Source organism: Callorhinus ursinus, unplaced genomic scaffold (assembly GCF_003265705.2).
Source record: "Callorhinus ursinus isolate GAN/ISIS: 27379988/994484 unplaced genomic scaffold, GSC_fseal_2.0 scaffold13, whole genome shotgun sequence".
Taxonomy (NCBI): Eukaryota; Metazoa; Chordata; class Mammalia; order Carnivora; family Otariidae; genus Callorhinus; species Callorhinus ursinus.
This window is the reverse complement of record NW_027397075.1, coordinates 19,741,282-19,761,630: the sequence shown is the minus strand read 5'-3', so window position 1 is coordinate 19,761,630 and position 20,349 is coordinate 19,741,282. Positions and strand designations below refer to the sequence as shown.

Here is a 20,349-nt window from a genome sequence, read left to right as displayed (position 1 = left end):
TACGATTTCAGCACCTAAACAAAGTATCTCTTATTCAGTAGAAAAAAAATTGAAATTAAATTGCCCAGAGAAACCATTACTTAAATATCTAAGCATTCTATTCTTGATCACCTGTACAACATAAATCTTTCTAGTTAACACCTGCTTCCTAACAAAGGGTAAACACAGTAACTGAAAAATGCTAGTAAGAATTAAATTTTGGTAAGGATCAAGATGGTGGAGGAGTAGGAGACCTGGATTTCGTCTGGTCCCAGGAATTAAGCCAGATAGGGATCAAACCATTCTGAACACCTACGAACTCAACAGGAGATCGAAGAAAAGAACAGCAGCAACTCTGAACAGAAAAGCGACCACTTTCTGGAAGGTAGGACATGCAGAGAAGTGAATCCGAGGTGACATTCGGGAAGAAAGACCGCGGGAGAGGAGGCCTCCGTCGGCCACTACCAGCAAGTGACAGAGCAACGGGGCACAAAATCGGAACTTTTAGAAGTCAGCTCCGCTGAGGGATGGTGCTCCAGTGGCTAAGCAGGGAGTGGAACCCTTGCTGGGACAGTGTGGTCTCAGGACCCTCAGGGTCACAGAAAGACCGGGAGTGCCGGATGCGTCAGAGCTCTCAGGTATTGGAGCCAGGAAGCCAGCTGCAGAGATGGAGCCGAGGCGCGGGCTCTCAGCTCAGGGTTGCCATAAACCATGATCCATGGCACAGTCGGGCCACTGCTCTTCCAGCAGGGACCCAACAAGCGGCAGATCTGGGGAGACTCCACATCCTTCCCCGGGAGGAGTGGCGCGGGAGCGCACGGCAGGGATCTGCTGGGTTTGGAGACTCCACACCGAGTCGGGTGCCAGAGACAGAAATGCTTGGTCACAGGCTGGGTGAGCACAGAGTCCAGCTGGAGGCCGGGGAGACGGGAGTGATTGACTGCTTTTCTCTGGGGGCAGGCACACTGAGGAGCGGGTCCCCGAGTTCTTGGCTCCTCTGGGGCGGATTGGGAGGCCGCCATTTTCACTCTCATCCTCCAAAGCTGTTCGGAAAGCTTGCAGGGAACAAAAGCTCCGGAGAGCAAACCTGAGCAGATTACTTGGCCTGGACCGGCAAGGGCGGGGCAATTCTGCCTCCAGCAAAGACATCTGGGAACCACGACAAAAGGCCCCTCCCCCAGAAGATCAGCACGAACAGCCAGCCAAGACCAAGTTTACTGATCAATGAGAACGGCTGAACTCCAGCGCTAGGGGAATACTGCACATAGAATTCATGGCTTTTTTCCCCGATTCTTTAGTCTTTCAAAGTTAATTTTTTTTAATTTTCTTTTTTATTTTTTTTAAATTTTTCTTTTCCCCTTTTTCAACCAATCCCTTTCTTAAAAATCTTCTTTAAAAATCTTTTTTATTGGGCGCCTGGGTGGCTCGGATGGTTCAGCATCTGCCTTTGGCTCAGGTCATGATCCCAGGGTCCTCGGATCGAGTCCCGCATCAGGCTCCCTGCTCCTTGGGAGCCTGCTTCTCCCTCTGCTTCTCTCTCTCTCTCTCCCTCTGTCTCTCATGAATAAATAAATAAAATCTTTAAAAAAAAATCTTTTTTATTTTTCATTTTTAGAGTCATATTCTACCCCTTCATAGTAGTTAACCTTATTTTTGGTATATATATAAGTTGCTCTCTCTTTAAAATTTTGGGATACAGTTTCATCTAACAGACTAAAACATACCCTAAATCTCTAGTGTATGGCTTTGTTCTAGTCTCCTCCCTGATCACATTCTCTCCCTTTTTTATTTTTTTAATTTCCCTTTTCTTTTTTCAACCAACTTATCAATTCCTTTTATAAAATCTTTTATAATGTTCATCTTTACAGTAATATTCCATCCCTTCATCGTATTTACTCTTATTTTTGTACATATATAAGCTTTCCCTTCTTTAAAATTTTGGGAGGCAGTTTCTTCTAACAGACCAAAATATGCCCAAAATCTAGTGTGTGGCATTGATCTATTCACCAGCCTGATCATATTTGATCATATACTTTTTTTTTAAATCTTTTTCTTTTTCTTTCTCTTTCTTTTTTCTTTCTTTCCCTTTCTTTTCCCCTGATTTCAGGTCTCTTCTATTTTGTTTAGTGTATATTTTTCTGGGGTCACTGTTACCCTGTTACCATTTTGTTCTCTCATTCATCTATTCTCCTTTGGACAAAATGACAAGATGGAAAAAATCACCTCAAAAAAAAGAACAAGAGGCAGTACTGACGGCCAAGGACCTAACAAATAGGGACATTAGTAAGATGTCAGAACTAGAGTTCAGAATGACGATTATAAAGATACTAGCTGGGCTTGAAAAAAGCATGGAAGATATTAGAGAAACCCTTTCTGGAGAAATAAAAGAACTAAAATCTAACCAAGTCTAAATCAAAAAGGCTATTAATGAGGTGCAATCAAAAATGGAGGCTCTAACTGCTAGGATAAATGAGGCAGAAGAGAGAATTAGTGATATAGAAGACCAAATGATGGAAAATAAAGAAGCTGAGAAAAAGAGAGAGAAACAACCACTGGATCACGAGGGCAGAATTCGAGAGATAAGTGATACCATAAGACGAAACAATATTAGAATAATTGGGATCCCAGAAGAAGAAAGAGAGAGAGGGGCAGAAGGTACATTGGAGCAAATTATAGCAGAGAACTTCCCTATTTTGATGCCTGGAGGAAACAGGCATCAAAACCCAGGAGGCACAGAGAACCCACCCCAAAATCAATAAAAATAATTCAACACCCCGACATCTAATAGTAAAACTAAAGAGTCTCAGAGACAAAGAGAAAATCCTGAAAGCAGCTCGGGAGAAGAGATCTGTAATCTACAATGGTAGAAACATTAGATTGGCAACAGACCTATTCACAGAGACCGGGCAGGCCAGAAAGGACTGGCATGATATAACCAGGGCACTAAATGAGAAAAATACACAGCCGAGAATACTATATCCAGCTAGACTGTCATTGAAAATAGAAGGAGAGGTAAAAAGTTTCCAAGACAAACAAAAACTAAAGGAATTTGCAAACACGAAAACAGCCCTACAAGAAATATTGAAAGGGGTCCTCTAAGCAAGGAGAGAGCCTAAAAGTAACAGAGACCAGAAAGGAACACAGACAATATACAGTAACAGTCACCTTACAGGCAATACAATGGCACTAAATTCATATTTTTCAATAGTTACCCTGAATGTAAATGGGCTAAATGCCCCAATCAAAAGACACAGGATATCAGATTGGATAAAAAAAACAAGACCCATCGATATGCTGTCCACAAGAGACTCATTTTAGACCCAAAGACACCCCCAGATTGAAAGTGAGGGGGTGGAAAACGATTTACCATGCTAATGGACACCAAAAGAAAGCTGGGGTGGCAATCCTTATATCAGACAAATTAGATTTTAAACCAAACACTATAATAAGAGATGAGGAAGGACACTATATCCTAAAGGGTCTATCCAACAAGAAGATCTAACAATTGTAAATATCTATGCCCCTAACATGGGAGCAGCCAATTATATAAACCAATTAATAACAAAAGCAAAGAAACACATCGACAACAATGAAATAATAGTAGGGGACTTTAACAACCCCCTCACTGAAATGCACAGATCACCTAAGCAAAAGATCAACAAGGAAATAAAGACTTTAAAAGACACACTGGGGGCGCCTGGGTGGCTCAGATGGTTAAGCGTCTGCCTTTGGCTCAGGTCATGATCCCAGGGTCCTGGGATGGAGCCCCATCAGACTCCCTGCTCAGTGGGGAGCCTGCTTCTCCCCCTCACTCTGCTTCTCCCCCTGCTCATGTTCTCTCTGTATCCCTGTCTCAAATGAATTTAAAAAAAAAAAATTAAAAAAAATAAATAAATGACACAATGGACCAAATGGACTTCACAGATATATTCAGAACATTCCATTCCAAAGCAACGGAATACACATTCTTCTCTAGTGCCCATGGAACATTCTCCAGAATAGATCACACCCTAGGTCACAAATCAGGTCTCCACCGGTACCAAAAGATTGGGATCATTCCCTGCATATTTTCGGACCATGCTTTGAAACCAGAACTCAATCACAAGAGGAAAGTTGGAAAGAACTCAAATACATGGAGGCTAAAGTGCATCCTACTAAAGAATGAATGGGTCAACCAGGAAATTAAAGAAGAATTTTAAAAATTCATGGAAACCAATGAAAATGAAAACACAACTATTCAAAATCTTTGGAATGCAGCAAAGGCAGTCCTAAGAGGAAAGTATATAGCAATACAAGCCTTTCTCAAGAAACAAGAAAGGTCTCAAGTATACAACCTAACCCTACACCTAAAGGAGCTGGAGAAATAACAGCAAATAAAGCCTAAATCCAGCAGGAGAAGAAAAATAATAAAGATCAGAGCAGAAATCAATGAAATAGAAACCAAAAGAACAGTAGAACAGATCAACGAAACTAGGAGCTGGTTCTTTGAAAGAATTAATAAGACTGATAAACCCCTGGCCAGATTTATCAAAAAGAAAAGAGAAAGGACCCAAATAAATAAAATCATGAATGAAAGAGATCACAACCAACACCAAAGAAATACAATTATAAGAACATATTATGAGCAACTATATGCCAGGAAATTAGATAACCTGGAAGAAATGGATGCATTCCTAGAGATGTATAAACTACCAAAACTGAACCAGGAAGAAACAAAACCTGAACAGACCTATAACCACTAAGGAAATTGAAGGCAGTAATCAAAAATCTCCCAAGAAACAAGAGCCCAGGGCCAGATGGCTTCCCAGGGGAATTCTAACCAAACATTTAAAGAAAAATTAATACCTATTCTTCTGAAACTGTTCCAAAAAATATAAATGGAAGGAAAACTTCCAAACTCATTTTAAGAGGCCACCATCACCTTGATCCCAAAACCAGACAAAGACCCATCAAAAAGGAGAATTACAGACCAATATCCCTGATGAACACGGATGCAAAAATTCTCACCAAAATACTAGCCAATAGGATCCAACAGTACATTAAAAGGATTATTCACCAAAACCAAGTGGGATTTATTCCTGGGCTGCAAGGTTGGTTCAACATCCACAAATCAATCAATGTGATACAATACATTAATAAAAGAAAGAACAAGAACCGTAAGATCCCCCTCAATAGATGCATAAAAAGCATTTGACAAAGTACAGCATCCTTTCTTGATCAAAACTCTTCAGAGTATAAGGATAGAGGGTAGGTACATACCTCAGTAACATAAAGCCATCTATGAAAAACCCACAGCGAATATCATTCTCAGTGTGGAAAAACTGAGAGCGTTTCCCCCTAAGGTCAAGAACACGGCAGGGATGTCCACTATCACCACTGCTATTCAACATAGTACTAGAAGTCCTAGCCACAGGAATCAGACGACAAAAAGAAATCAAAGGCATCCAAATCGGCAAAGAGGAAGTCAAACTCTCACTCTTTGCAGATGATATACTTTATGTGGAAAACCCAAAAGACTCCACCCCAAAACTGCTAGAACTCATACAGGAATTCAGTCAAGTGGCAGGATATAAAATCAATGCACAGAAATCAGTGGCATTCCTATACACCAACAACAAGACAGAAGAAAGAGAAACTAAGGAGTCGATCCCTTTACAATTGCACCCAAAACTGTAAGATACCTAGGAATAAATCTAACCAAAGAGGCAAAGAATCTGTACACAGAAAACTATAAAATGCTCATGAAAGAAATTGAGGAAGACAAAGAAATGGAAAAACGTTCCATACTCATGGATTGGAAGAACAAATATTGTGAAGATGTCAAGGCTACCTGGAGCAATCTACACATTCAATGCAATCCCTATCAAAATACCATCCATTTTTTTCAAAGAAACTGAATAATCCTAAAATTTGTATGGAACCAGAAAAGACCCCGAATAGCCAGAGAAATGTTGAAAAAGAAAAGCAAAGCTGGTGGCATCACAATTCCAGACTTCAAGCTCCATTACAAAGCTGTAATCATCAAGACAGTATGGTACTGGCACACAAACAAACACATAGATCAGTGGAACAGAATACAGAGCCCAGAAATGGACCCTCGACTCTATGGTCAACTAATCTTCGACAAAGCAGGAAAGAATGTCCAATGGAAAAAAGCAGTCTCTTCAACAAATGGTGTTGGGAAAATTGGACAGCCACATCCAGAAGAATGAAACTGGACCATTTCCTTAAACCACACACAAAAATAGACTCAAAATGGGTGAAAGACCTAAATGTGAGACAGGACTCCATCAAAATCCTAAAGGAGAACACAGGCAGCAACCTCTTCGACCTCAGCCGCAACTTCTTCCTGGAAACCACCAAAGGCAAGTGGAGCAAGGGCAAAAATGAACTATTGGGACTTCATCAAGATAAAAAGCTTTTGCACAGCAAAGGAAACAATCAACAAAACCAAAAGACAACCAACAGAATGGGAGAAAATATTTGCAAATGACATATCAGATAAAGGGCTAGTATCCAAAATCTATAAAAAACTGATCAAACTCAACACCCAAAGAACAAATAATCCAATCAAGAAATGGGCAGAAGACATGAACAGACATTTCTGCAAAGAAGACATCCAAATGGCCAACAGACACATGAAAAAGTGCTCAACATCACTCGACATCAGGGAAATACAAATCAAAACCTCAATGAGATACCACCTCACACCAGTCAGAATGGCTAAAATTAAAACGTCAGGAAACGACAGATATTGGCGGGGATGCGGAGAAAGGGGAACCCTCTTACACTGTTGGTGGGAATGCAAGCTGGTGCAGCCACTCTGGAAAACAGTATGGAGGTTCCTCAAAAAGTTGAATATAGTGCTACCATACGACCCAGCAATTGCAGTACTGGGTATTTACCCTAAAGATACAAATGTAGGGATCCGAAGGGGTACGTGCACCCCGATGTTTATAGCAGCAATGTCCACACTAGCCAAACTATGGAAAGAGCCAAGATGTCCATCGACAGATGAATGGATAAAGATGTGGTACACACACACACACACACACACACACACACACACACACACACAGGAATATTATGCAGCCATCAAAAGGAATGAAATCTTGCCATCTGCAACAACGTGGATGTAACTGGAGGGTATTATGCTGAGCAAAATAAGTCAATCAGAGAAAGACATGTATCATATGATCTCACTGATTTGAGGACTTCTTAATCTCAGGAAACAAACTAAGGGTTGCTGGAGTGGTGGGGGGTAGGAGGGATGGGGTGGCTGGGTGATAGACATTGGGAGGATATGTGCTATGGTGAGCGCTGTGAATTGTGTAAGACTGTTCAATCACAGACCTGTACCTCTGAAACAAATAATACTATTTATATGTTAAAAAAAAGAAGATAGTAGGAAGGGAAAAATGAAGGGGGGGAAATTGGAGGGGCAGATGAACCATGTGGGACTATGGACTCTGAGAAACAAACTGAGGGTTCTGGGGAGGGATGGGTTAGCCTGGTGTTGGGTATTAAAGAGGGCATGTACTGAATGGAGCACTGGGTGTTATGTGCAATGAATCATGGAACCCTACATCAAAAACTAATGATGTAATGTATGGTGATTAACATAACATAATAACAAAAAAAACTAATGATGTAATGTATGGTTATTAACATAAAATAAAATTAAAAATCAAAAAAAATTAAATTTTGATATCAAATTTGTGAGAAACATCACAACTATTCCAATTAAAAATTTGATTTAATATGTGCCTGCCCTACATATGACAGTCATTTAAATGTGAACAGAACATGTTAATGTGAATGTCCAGTTTGAAATTCAACATGCAGAACTATTTACGGGTATCGTAAGTAGCCTGAACGAACCCAGCTGCAGCAAGTTCACCTTAGCCCTTGAATATAAAGTTGCAAAGGAGGGGGTCAATTAGGATGAAAAAGAAAGATAATCATTGTCAAACCAGACTGCACATTAAAATAACCTAGGGAGCTTTTAAAATTTCCACATTCAAGCACACTCTGAACCAATTAAATCAGATCTCTGGGTGGGAACCTTGCACTAGTATTTTTTAACGCTCCCCAGGTGCTTCCAAGTGTAGCCAACATTGAGAACCAATGAATCAGAAGAGAATCTCTCTCAGGTTCCAAAAATCTAAAGATCAGAACTATACAAAGAGGAAAAAAGTCCCAGAAAGCAGGGAGTCCTTCGTAAGTAAGCTGTTTTCTTTCAAGTTATAAATGATTTCTATGTATTAAGGATATGTGCCCTTTTATGTTGCAAATATTTTCCTCAGTTTCTTGGCTTCTCCATTTAAGTCAGTTCTTTGACATACAGATACTTTTTACTTTTATGAAGTTATATCTATTGATCAAACTTTTCCCCCTCATTTGGTTATTTTTGACTCAAAGACTAACAACAAAACCAAAACAATAAAAAACAGGGTACTTCCTAACATTATGATTCTCAACCGAACTAATGAATAAAAAAGTCAGAGGGGGCCTGGGTGGCTCAGTCGGGTCTGCCTTCAGCTCGGGTCATGATGCCAGGTCCTGGGATCTAGCCCTGCATTAGGCTCCCTGCTCAGCGGGGAGCCTGCTTCTCATCTCCCCCTGTCTGCCGATCCCCCTGCTTGTGCTCTCTCTCTCTCCCTATCAAATAAATAGATAAAATCTTTTTAAAAAATCAATATTAACCTAGAACTATAAATACCCTTAAATGCTCAAAATTAAACATGAAGAGGCCATGTGTAAAATAAAATGGCAACAAGTTAACTTTAAAAGGATACTTTTTTATTTTACTGTATTTAAACAATAATGACTTTGTCGACTTTAAATGTAGGCTCCATGCCCGGCACAGGGCCCAAAGCAGGGCTCGAACTCACAACACCTGAGCTGAGATCAAGACTCCAATGCTTAACCAACTAAGCCACTCAGGTTCCCCTCAATTTTTACTTCTAAAATAAACTGTCTAAGATGTTTATCAAATGGGTTATGTGCCTTTTCAGGAACTGTTCAGAAATATAGCTAGCTGCGGCGAAAGCAACCATTTGAGTTCTAAGATTAGAACAAGACAGAATAGACAAGGTTATTCCACACAATCACATTTATTATTTTTATCCTAACAAGTAATTATTACAACAAAAATTTTTTTAATATTTTATTTATTTGACAGAGAGATAGCGAGAGCAGGAACAGAAGCAGGGGGAGTGGGAGAAGCAGGCTTCCTGCCGAGCAGGGAGCCCAATGCGGGGCTCGATCCCAGAACCCCGGGATCAAGACCTGAGCCGAAGGCAGACGCTTAACGACTGAGCCACCCAGGCACCCCTATTCAAAATTTAAGGGGGGTTCACTGTATAAAATATTTTGTAGTAATAAATCCCATTGTAAATATATATCGATAGGCACAATTCTCCCCCAAATCGTCACAAATTCAATTGACTACTAGTTTCAAACATGAGTTTTTGCTTTTAACGTGAATAACGTAGTCATTATTAAGGCACTGTTACCATATCAATTTGCCCAGTTGTTCTCTCATTATGGTGAGTTTTATATAGATATTTATGACAAAATTTTGATTTTCTGGTTCAAATTCAAAACAAAAGCTATGGTAAATGTCAGAAGTTGAGAATAGTTTGGAAAGGACGTTCATGAAGATGATCACTCTGAGAAACTGAGTTTTAATAGCTGAAAACAAAGTAACTATACTGAAAAATGTGTGTGTGCTTTTAACCCCATTGTCCACCAGAGGGAGCATCACATCTAATTTAGAGTCTAAATGGGGAACCCCCAAATGGAAAGGGGAAATCATCTAAAACTTAATAGACAAAAATTTTAGATGTAGCATTTACAGAATTAAATATGAAACCAAATCATAGCATCCAAAAAAAATCAAAGGAAATATTTATCAAATACCTGGACTGCTGAGAACTGTAACACAGAAATCCATTCATCCATTTAATGTAAATACACAAGTTACACAAATATCCTGAAATTATTTTATTTTTTATTTTTTTTAAGATTTTATTTATTTATTTGACAGAGAGAGAGCACAAGTAGGCAGAGAGGCAGGTAGAGGGAGAGGGAGAAGCAGACTCTCCACTTAGCAGGGAGCCTGACATGGGGCTTGATCCCAGGACCCCGGGGATCATGACCTGAGCCGAAGGCAGTTGCCTAACCAACTGAGCCACCCAGGCGCCCCCAAATATCCTGAAATTATAAGCAGCAAATGTATGTTGATTCCATAAGTTTGTGCTGCAGCACAAAACTCTGCAAGGCTAACAAGCTCCCATTGATAATGATGCTGCTGATCCCCAGACCACACTTGGTGTACCAAGAACTGAGGATAATGTAAACTGCATTTCCAAACTCATGTTTTAACTCTTAAAGTTAGGAAACTGATTGGTAAGGAATGGGACCCTAAATTTGGGATGCAAACCCATGAAACCTGATGCCTTGAACTCCTAAATTCTGTTGAATTTCCTATACCACTAAAAACACTCTGAAGAGGGTGGTCTCCCTTTGCCTAAAGAACCTGCAATGGTCCTCCCCCTATGGTAAGTGCCCTGTGAAGGACCTGCTGTGGAACTACCTTCACCATCTCTCAGTGCTTTAGATCTATGACCAGACTCAAGTCCTAGCAGATCCCAAAGAATAAAGCAGAAAACTACGACCCATTGGGGCACCGGATTGGCACAGTTACACATCCAACTCTTGATTTCAGCTCAGGTCATGATTTCAGGGTTGTGAGATCAAGTCCCAAGTCAGGCTCTACCCTCAGCAGGGAGTCTGCTTAAGATTTTTCCCTCTCCCTCTGTCCCTCCCCACTGCTTATGCATGTGCTCTCTAAAAAAAATCTTAAAAAAAAAAAAAAAAAAAAAACTGCGGGCACCTGGGTGGCTCAGTTGGTTAGGCATCTGCCTTTGGCTGAGGTCATGATTTCAGGGTCCTGGGATTGAGCCCCACACCTGCTTCTCCCTCTCCCTCTGCCCCCACCCCTGCTTCTGCATGCTCTCAGACAGATGAATAAAATCTTTGAAAAAAAAAAAAAGAGTGCAACCCATTAGGAGACTCATTACACACCAAAAGAATTGCAAGATTTTGCCAATTTATATCAACAAAAACTTGAGGAACACATATGGGAAAGGATCCTAAGAGTGTTGGAGTGTTGGATTCAGGTGGAAGATAATGCTGGATTAGGCTGAATTTATTGCTATGGGTGTGCTAAGCAGAAATTGTGGATTCAACAGGTTGGCTCAAGCAGCTAGGAACGCCTAACAGTTTGCTTGGTTGGTTTACTGAAAGCTGGACCTAAAGGTGACCTACACTAAATGAAGGTGAAACATCTAAACTTCTTTGGGTACTGAGGTCTTCCTGATGGCTTAAGGATATCAGAATGCTGAGTGGGCTCAATATGTTAGACCTGCTTACCCTTAACCATATCCCTGGGAGGATCCAGAAAACATTCCATTCACCAAGCTAAGAGAAATATATTCATGAGAGGAACCCTGGCCTCCTTTAAGAGCTCTGGGATGGCTAGCCTTCATAGGCCAGGAATAAAAGTGGTAACTCCTGCCATCAAACTGACTCCCTAAATTGAGCAGGAGATGATCGGATCCTGTGCTGGCAGGGACCAAGTGGCAGCACTTAATTACCAAAGACAAGGTGGGAATGAATACCATAATGGCAGCCAAAACAGTAACCAGAAAGGTTTGAATTGCAGAGATCTCTGACATTGGCTAAGAAATCAGTGCCCCTAGAACTGAAACAGATGGGTAATCTATTGAAGTCTTAGTTAGTTTAAGTGGAAAAACTCAAAGTATGATTTAAATCACCAAAAAAGTAAAGTTGTAGCTCCTCTACCAATTCCCAGATTGGAGCCATTTCATAGACCAAGTCTCTGGAATGAAGGGATCCCCTTAAGAAGAATTCTACCACAGGGCACTGGGTGGCTCAGTTGGTTAAGCGACTGCCTTCGGCTCAGGTCATGATCCTGGAGTCCCGGGATCGAGTCCCACATCGGGCTCCCTGCTCAGCAGAGAGTCTGCTTCTCCTTCTCACCCTCCTCCCTCTCATGCTCTCTGTCTCTCATTCTCTCTCTCAAATAAATAAATAAAATCTTTAAAAAAAAAAAAAAAAAGAAGAAGAATTCTACCACAGAGCCAAATATGGATACTATAAATTTCCCACCTAGGCTTCCCAAGAGATCAACAGTCATTTATTAAGGATGAGTTTGTACTGGGGAAGAGGACATAAGCAGCCCTTGGAAGGATTACTAGATACTGGCTCTGAACTAGAGTGAATTCCTGAAGACTCAAAATACCATTTTGGTCCAAACTTTCAGGAATAGCAAACTTATGGAAATCAGAGGATCAATGCAGATTTGGCTCAGATTTATCTGAAAGTGGGTCCAATAGGTCCCAAATCCACCGTGCAGTTAATTCTGCTGGAACACAGAGGTGGAACAGACATCCTTAACAACTGACAGAATCCCCTCTCTTGGGGCGCCTGGGTGGCTCAGTCAGTAGGGCATCCGACTCTTGATATCGGCTCAGGTCATGATCTGTGTCATGGGATTTAGCCCTGCTCTGGGCTCAGTGCTCAGCATGGAGTCTGCTTGAGATTCTCTCTAAAATAAATAAAATCTTAAAAAAAAGAATCCCCGGGCGCCTGGGTGGCTCAGTTGGTTAAGCGACTGCCTTCGGCTCAGGTCATGATCCCGGAGTCCTGGGATCGAGTCCCACGAGCCTGCTTCTCCCTCTGACCTTCTCCCTTCTCATGCTGTTTCTCTCTCTCTCTCAAATAAATAAATAAAATTAAAAAAATAATAAAATAAAAAATAAAAAAAAGAACCCCCTCTAACTCCCTACCCATACAGTAATGACTAGCATGGTACAAAAGTGCATGCGGAAGCCACTAGAACTGCCTTTACCTACCTAAACAGTAAACCAAAACCAATACTGCATTTCTGGAGGACTTCCTGCCACCATCAGTGATGTGAGAGATACAAAGGTGGTGACTTCCTCCCACATCCTCATTTAACTTGACTTGGCTAATGTAGACAGATGGATCTTGGAGAATGACCATGTGCTTTCAGTTGTGCACAGGTTAGGTGAATGAACTTGCTATCGTTGCCAAGTATGGTTAAGGAAGGTTAAATAGGCATGCATGTGTGACAAGGGATGAACTGCGGTGTCTTCTGTAGTCTATTGACACAGCAAGCTAGAACTACAATTCCCAAAATTTCCTCTCTGTAGGACTCTGGATTAAGGTTGGCCAAAAAAGATGTGTGCGCTTTGGAAGGCAGAAATGAAGCAACCATCATCATCCTCTTCTGTAGGGTGTGCAGGGCTTGTGTAGGGTACAAGGTACTGCTGCAGCCTGTGTATACTGTCACTACCTAATGGCTTGCCTTGTTGGCCTGGGCTAGCAGCCAGGCCCTCTGCTCCTCCATCTCCCGTGGTATCTCTTCCTGAACCTTCTCCAAGTTGTGGGGCCCAGTACATGAACAGTTCTGTGGCAAAGAGCATTAGCAATTTCTGCAGGTCACTGGTGTCATTGAGGGGAAGGCAGTGACAGACAGACACAGGTTTCAAGTTGTCCTCATTAGTTCCGGCTGGATTCCAATGTGTTTTTGCTTCCCCCCACCTCCAATGTGACATCCAGCTTCTCCTTCTGCCAGCTCCACTGATTTCAGCGCCGACACAATTCAGAGACAACAGCAACTTTACCAATTCCCAAATTATGTAAAGTCTAACCTCTGTAATCCTTATCCTTTGTCATTCAGTGATTCTGCTTCTCTGATCCAACCCCAAATAGATATAAGCCCTTTGTAGAAAAACTGACCAGTCCAAGAGAATAACCCTGACAGCTGGAAGACACCAGATGACGAAATATATAGACATCCACTGGGCAAGAATCTGCACAAACACCCAGAGTTGTTCTTTTTCAACCTAAAACTTTTTAGTGCCTCATTCTTCAATATGACTAGTCAAGAATGACCAGACACCTGAGGACAGTTCTTTTATCTTTTCTTTCCTTTTACTTTTGTCATAGACAGTTTGAAACATTCCCAAAAGTAGAGAATAGTATGATGGAACGCTACACATTCATCAACCAGCTTCAAAAATTATCAACACATGGCTAATCTTATACAAACTATACCCTCACCAATACCTCCCAACTACATTACTTTAAAGCAAACCTCAGTCTGTCATTTCACCCATTATCTATCTCAAAAAGATAAAACTTTTAATTGCTTTTAACTTCTCATTTTGAAATAATTTCAGATTGATAACAAAAATTGTGAGAAATAAAGAATTCCATTTGTCCTTCACAAGGACATCATATGATGCTTACATCTTACATAATCAAAGAACAATTATCAAAATCAAAAAATTAGCATTGAATCTAATAATTTCTAATTTTATTGCATTGTAATCAGAGAACAAAGCTGCTATTACTTCAGATTTGTTGAAACTTCCTTTACCATCTAATATAAGGTACATTTTTGTAACAGTTCTTGATTACTCAAAAATATGTAATCTCAGGACGCCTGGGTGGCTCAGTGGGTTAAGTGTCTGCCTTCGGCTCAGGTCATGATCCTCGGGCTCCTTGTTCAGCAGGGAGTCTGCTTCTCCCTCTGCCTGCCGCTACCCCCTGCTTGTGCTCTCTCTGACAAATAAATAAAATCTTAAAAAAAAAAAAATGCAATATCTGGTAAGTGTATAGTCTTCAACATATCTAAAAAATTTATTAACTGCAAAACAAATTAACAGTGGGATTCAATATTATTAACTAATCTATAGACTTCATTCAAATTTCATCAACTGTCCCACTAATGTCCAATTTTTAATCCATGAACATACTTTGCATGCTTTAATTTTCATGCTTCCTTGGTGTCCTTTAAACTGGAAGAGGTTCTTCAATCTATCTGTCATTCACCACCTGGATTCAATTGCAGAGTAATGCCTAGTTACTGTATACTATCCCTCAATTTGGTTTCCTCTGATGTTTCCTCATGATTAAATTCAGGTTACATTTTTGATATCTATACATCAGAGAAGGGATGTTGTATCCTGCTCAGTGGGTATCAGGAAGTATACCATGTCAATATGTCATATTATTAGAGTTATTACCTTTGTTCACCTGGTTAAATTGATGCCTGCCAAGTTTATCTACTGTTGAAGTTTACTATATTTTTTCCCTTATACTTAGTAAGGATCTACTAAGGAGACTAAAAATTATGTGAATATCTATTTTTTTTAAGATTTTATTTACTTATTTATTTGAGAGAGAAAGCTCAAGCAGGGGGAGGGGCAGAGGGAGAAGCAGACTCCCAGCTGAGCAGGGAGCCCGATGCGGGGCTCGATCCCAGGACCCTGAGATCATGACCTGACCCAAGGCTGATGCTTAAATGACTGAGCCACCCAGGCACCACTGTAAATACCTATTTCTAATCATACTTTTACCCACTCATTTTAGCATCCATTGATTATTCTTGTCCAAAAGTTACAGATTAGGCTTGACCCTGGACTGCCACACCATGGTGGAGGAGGAGCTGGAGGCTCTGAGGAAACAGAGGCTGGCCGAACTGCAGGCAAAGCATAGGGATCCTGGCGATGCTGCACAACAGGAAGCAAAACACAGGGAAGCAAAAATGAGAAACAGTACCTTAGCCCAAGTCCTGGATCAGTCAGCCCAGGCCCATTTAAGTAGCTTAGCACTTGTAAAGCCTGAAAAAACTAAAGCAGTAGAGAATTACCTCATACAGATGGCAAGATATGGACAACTAAGCGGGAAGGTATCAGAACAAGGTTTAATAGAAAACCTTGAAAAAGTAAGCCAAAAAACAGAAAAGAAAACCACAGTTAAATTCAACAGAAGAAAAGTCATGGACTCTGATGAAGAGGACGATTATTGAAATTTAAGATGTTTAGAGACTGGAACTTAATGGAACAGTTCTAGGAAAGATAATACTGGATACAAGTGAAGATGTGATTGTTTACTTTGTTTACTGTCTACATGTCTTTTAAAAAAATAAACTCGTGGGGCACCTGGGTGGCTCAGTCGTTAAGCGTCTGCCTTTGGCTCAGGTCATGATCCCAGGGTCCTGGGATCGAGCCCTGCATCGGGCTCCCTGCTCGGCGGGAGGCCTGCTTCTCCCTCACCCACTCCCCCTGCTTCTGTTCCCTCTCTTGCTGTGTCTCTCTGTCAAATAAATAAATAAAATCTTTAAAAAAAAAAACTAATTTAAAAAAATAAACTCATTATGCAAAAGTTACAGATTAGACTGTTTCTGAGATACAATCCAATTCAAACATTCTACCCCATGATTCTATTAGCATCTTAAATTTAAAACTTCACCTTTATTTGCTTAAACTTAAAAATTTTAGACAAGACTGGGGTTGGGGAAATAATTTGCATAAACACCCCACTGATTAAAATTTCGCATTGAAACAGTTTTTTTTTAAGATTTTATTTATTTATTTATTTGAGAGAGAGAGACAGAGAGAGAGAGCACATGTGAGGGGGGAGGGTCAGAGAGAGAAGCAGACTCCCTGCCGAGCAGGGAGCCCAATGCAGGACTCGATCCAGGGACTCCAGGATCATGACCTGAGCCAAAGGCAGTCGCTTAACCAGAAACACAGTTTTATTTTAATGATGCTCTTTACCTAAGCAAGCAAAACTGAAATATAAGAAGACTTACATACAAGTTGGTTCTCTAGTCTCTCTTAAGTAAATTTATAGTGGGACATTAATAAATCTAGGACAAAAAAAAATCATGACTCTCCACAGATGATGAAAATACCTTTGGCAGAATTCAACACCTATTCTTAATTAAAAACTCTTGAGAAAATAGAAACGGATGGATACACTTCCTTAACATGATAAAATATATGTCCCTCAGACCTAAATCCAGAACCTTATGTAATAAGTAAGCCCCAGGGAGACCACGAACATTACAAGAATGCCGACTACCTCCACTACTATTTACCATTGTTCTGGAGGCATTACTCAGAGTATATTAGCCTGGAAAGAACAATGACAGGCATAAAAATCGAAAAAGAAACAAGATTACATTATCTGAAGATGACATGAGTATTCCCAGATATTAAATTCTCTGTAATTCTCTATAACTGAAATAGTGTGATACAAGTATATGAGTATACAGACCAATGAAACAGAGTAGAAAGCCCAGAGTCAGAGCCAATTAGTATATGATCTATAATACAAACACTGATTTTGTCTCAGTGATTTGCTCTCATCTTTTTAACAAACAGTGACAGGACTAATAGCCATTTAGAAAATGATCAAATTAGATCATACCGGGGAACCTGGGTGGCTCAGTCGGTTAAGTGTCTGCCTTCGACTCGGGTCATGATCCTGGAATCAAGCCCCACATCGGGCTCCTTGCTGGGCAGGGAGTCTGCTTTTCCTTCTACCTTTACCCCTACTCACACTTGTGCTCTCTCTGAAATAAATAAAATCTTTTAAAAAATAAAATAGGGGTGCCTGGGTGGCTCAGTTAAGCATCTGCCTTCGGCTCAGGTCATGATCCCAGAGTCCCAGGATCGAACCCCGTGTCGGGCTCCCTGCTCAGTAGGACTCTGCTTCTTCTCCCTCTGCTCCTCCCCACTGCTCATGCTCTCTCTCGCTTGCTGACTCTCTCAAATAATAGTCTTTTAAAAATAAATAATTAAAATAAAGTTTTAAAAAAATATGTTTAACTTACTGATAATACAACTTAAATTCAAATTGAAACTATACTGAGGGGCGCCTGGGTGGCTCAGTCATTAGGCGTCTGCCTTCGGCTCAGGTCATGATCCCAGGGTCCTGGGATCGAGCCCCACATCGGGTTCCCTGCTCAGTGGGAAGCCTGCTTCTCCCACTCCCACTCCCTTTGCTTGTGTTCCCTCTCTCACTGTCTCTTTCTCTGTCAAATAAATAAAATCTTAAAAAAAGAAAAAAAGAAAGAAACTATACTGAGATACCACTTCTTGCCCATCAGACTGGTAAAAATTCAGAGACTTAACCATACACTCAGTCTACAAAGCTGAGGGAAACAAGCACTCTTCCACATTGCTAGCAGAGATGTAAAATGGTACCACCCCACATAGGTATTGACACTTTGACTTAGCACTCCCACTTCCAGGAATTTACATGAATATACACCTGCAACAAAACAAAAATACATAAGTGCAAGGTGATTATTCATTACAGCATTATTCACAATTGCAAAATACTAGAAATTACATAAATGGCCAAGCAGAGGAAATTAGAAACTATGGCACATACACAAAACAGAGTATTATAGAGCTATAAAAAAGAAAAAGACACTACAAATACGATACAGAGTGATTTCCACTAGATATTTTAAGTGAAGAAAACAAGTACAAAAGAGCAGATATAGTATGCTACCTTTTGTATATCAACGGAAAATAAGAAAACACATACATGTGCTTATTTTTACCAATAAAAGAGAGAGAGAAGATAAAGCAGAAAATGATGACCATGGCTACCTGCAAGGGGGGGGAGGGTGCAATGGGGAACAGTATGGAGATGGGAGGGGCTGACACTTCTCTTTTTTATAGTTCAAGTTTGCGAAGCATGTGAATGTTCTACATATTCCAAATGTAAAATTAAATCAGTAAGAATGGGGAAGAAAATCTTAAAACTGAAAGCAAAGTAAAACAAATGAACTCAATTGTACTGCGAACTAATACCACTAAATACACTAAAGGTAAAAAGAATACAGAATGAGCACCGTATTTACCTATACACTCTCAGTCTTCAGTCTTCAGCAGAGTAGCAGGGAAGGGGACATTGCAAACTATTCTGTACTAATAGGGGCTTTTTTGGTAATATGTAGACAAAGCAATTCTTAAACAATTTTAGATGATGTACAGAATTGAATAAATGAGTAAATAAGTTGATGATGATGTTAGTAAGAGTGCCACCAAGGCAGAAAAAATATAATTATGGAACAAGGAAAGGCAAGAAAGAACCCTAAGGAGACAAATCTGACTTGGCAGTGTTGGTGTGAACTCATGTATGTATATACATATATACGTATGCACATTTTCATGAACCTGCATATTTCCTACTTTGCTACAAAGGTCAAAGAGCCAAGACACCACAGTAACGGTGAGCACACCTGGCAACAGATCTTGGTGTCTAATATTATTCCTCACTAAAGAGCCCAGGAATCCTCAGAGAAATACTGATTCCAGGATTGGGAAAGGCTAATTACAGGATGAGCCCAGAACATCTGTTATGCAACAAAGTAAGGAAATGCTTTAAAAAAAAAAAAAATGTTACAGGACAGAGGATCCAATTTCAAAGCTTTCCTACTAAAAAATTCTGGGATAATCTGAGCACCAAAATAAGTACACAACTAATTATAAACCACTGGAAAAAAATGGAAATTCATGAGTCCATACTGATAATAAACAGACAAATAATGAGGAAGAAGGATGGGCTCTTGCTTACAGTAGAATGCTAAGCTGAGGGCGCCTGGGTGGCTCAGATGGTTAAGCGTCTGCCTTCGGCTCAGGTCATGATACCAGGGTCCTGGGATCCAGTTCCGCGTCGGGCTCCTTGCTCAGCAGGGAGTCCGCTTCTCCCTCTCCCTCTGCCTCTCCCCCTGCTTGTTCTCTCTCTGTCTCTCTCGCAAATGAATAAATCAAATCTTTAAAAAAAAAAAAAGAATGCTAAGCTGAATGCTAACTGCTAAGTGTGGGGGGAGTGCTATAGTTGGAAAACCAGCATTTATCATACCAAAGATTCAATCAAGAACAATCCATAGATTCTAAATCTAGAGGAAATTTTAATGAACAACATATGTCCATGGTCTTAAAATATCTTCCCACAGATTATTAGTTGGGAGATGAGGGACTGTGAACAGTGGGAAAACAAGACAACAGCTTCACCGGGTGATCACAATTACCACCACCCATGAAAGGCAGCTAAACACTGTGAACCTCCAAATGGGATACACTGAAGTTACATCAACACATGTAACATCACAGCTGAGAACACATAACCTGAATCTAACCATAAAGAAACATCAGATAAACCCAAAATTGAGAAAGTTCTATTAAAACAGAAAGGGAAGGAAAAGGAAAAGGAAAGTCAGTGTTATATGACAAAGAAAAGTTGTAGAATGTTCCAGATTAAAGAAGGCCAAAGATAAGACAATTAAATACGATACTTGACCCCTAGATTGGATCCTGTATTAAAAGGGGGGAGAGCACCTGGGTGGCTCAGTTGGTTAAGCGACTGCCTTCGGCTCAGGTCATGATCCTGGAGTCCCTGGATCGAGTCCCGCATCAGGCTCCCTGCTCAGCAGGGAGTCTGCTT

General features: G+C 40.5%; 1 protein-coding gene and 1 pseudogene across 3 annotated transcripts in view; one reads left to right on the top strand and one right to left on the bottom strand.

Moving 5' to 3' along the window:
* Positions 1-20,349, bottom strand: part of SMYD3 (SET and MYND domain containing 3) — a 698,417-nt gene that overhangs the window by 665,714 nt on the left and 12,354 nt on the right. The window lies entirely within an intron of this gene.
* On the top strand, positions 15,074-15,973 carry LOC112828703 (programmed cell death protein 5 pseudogene; annotated as a pseudogene).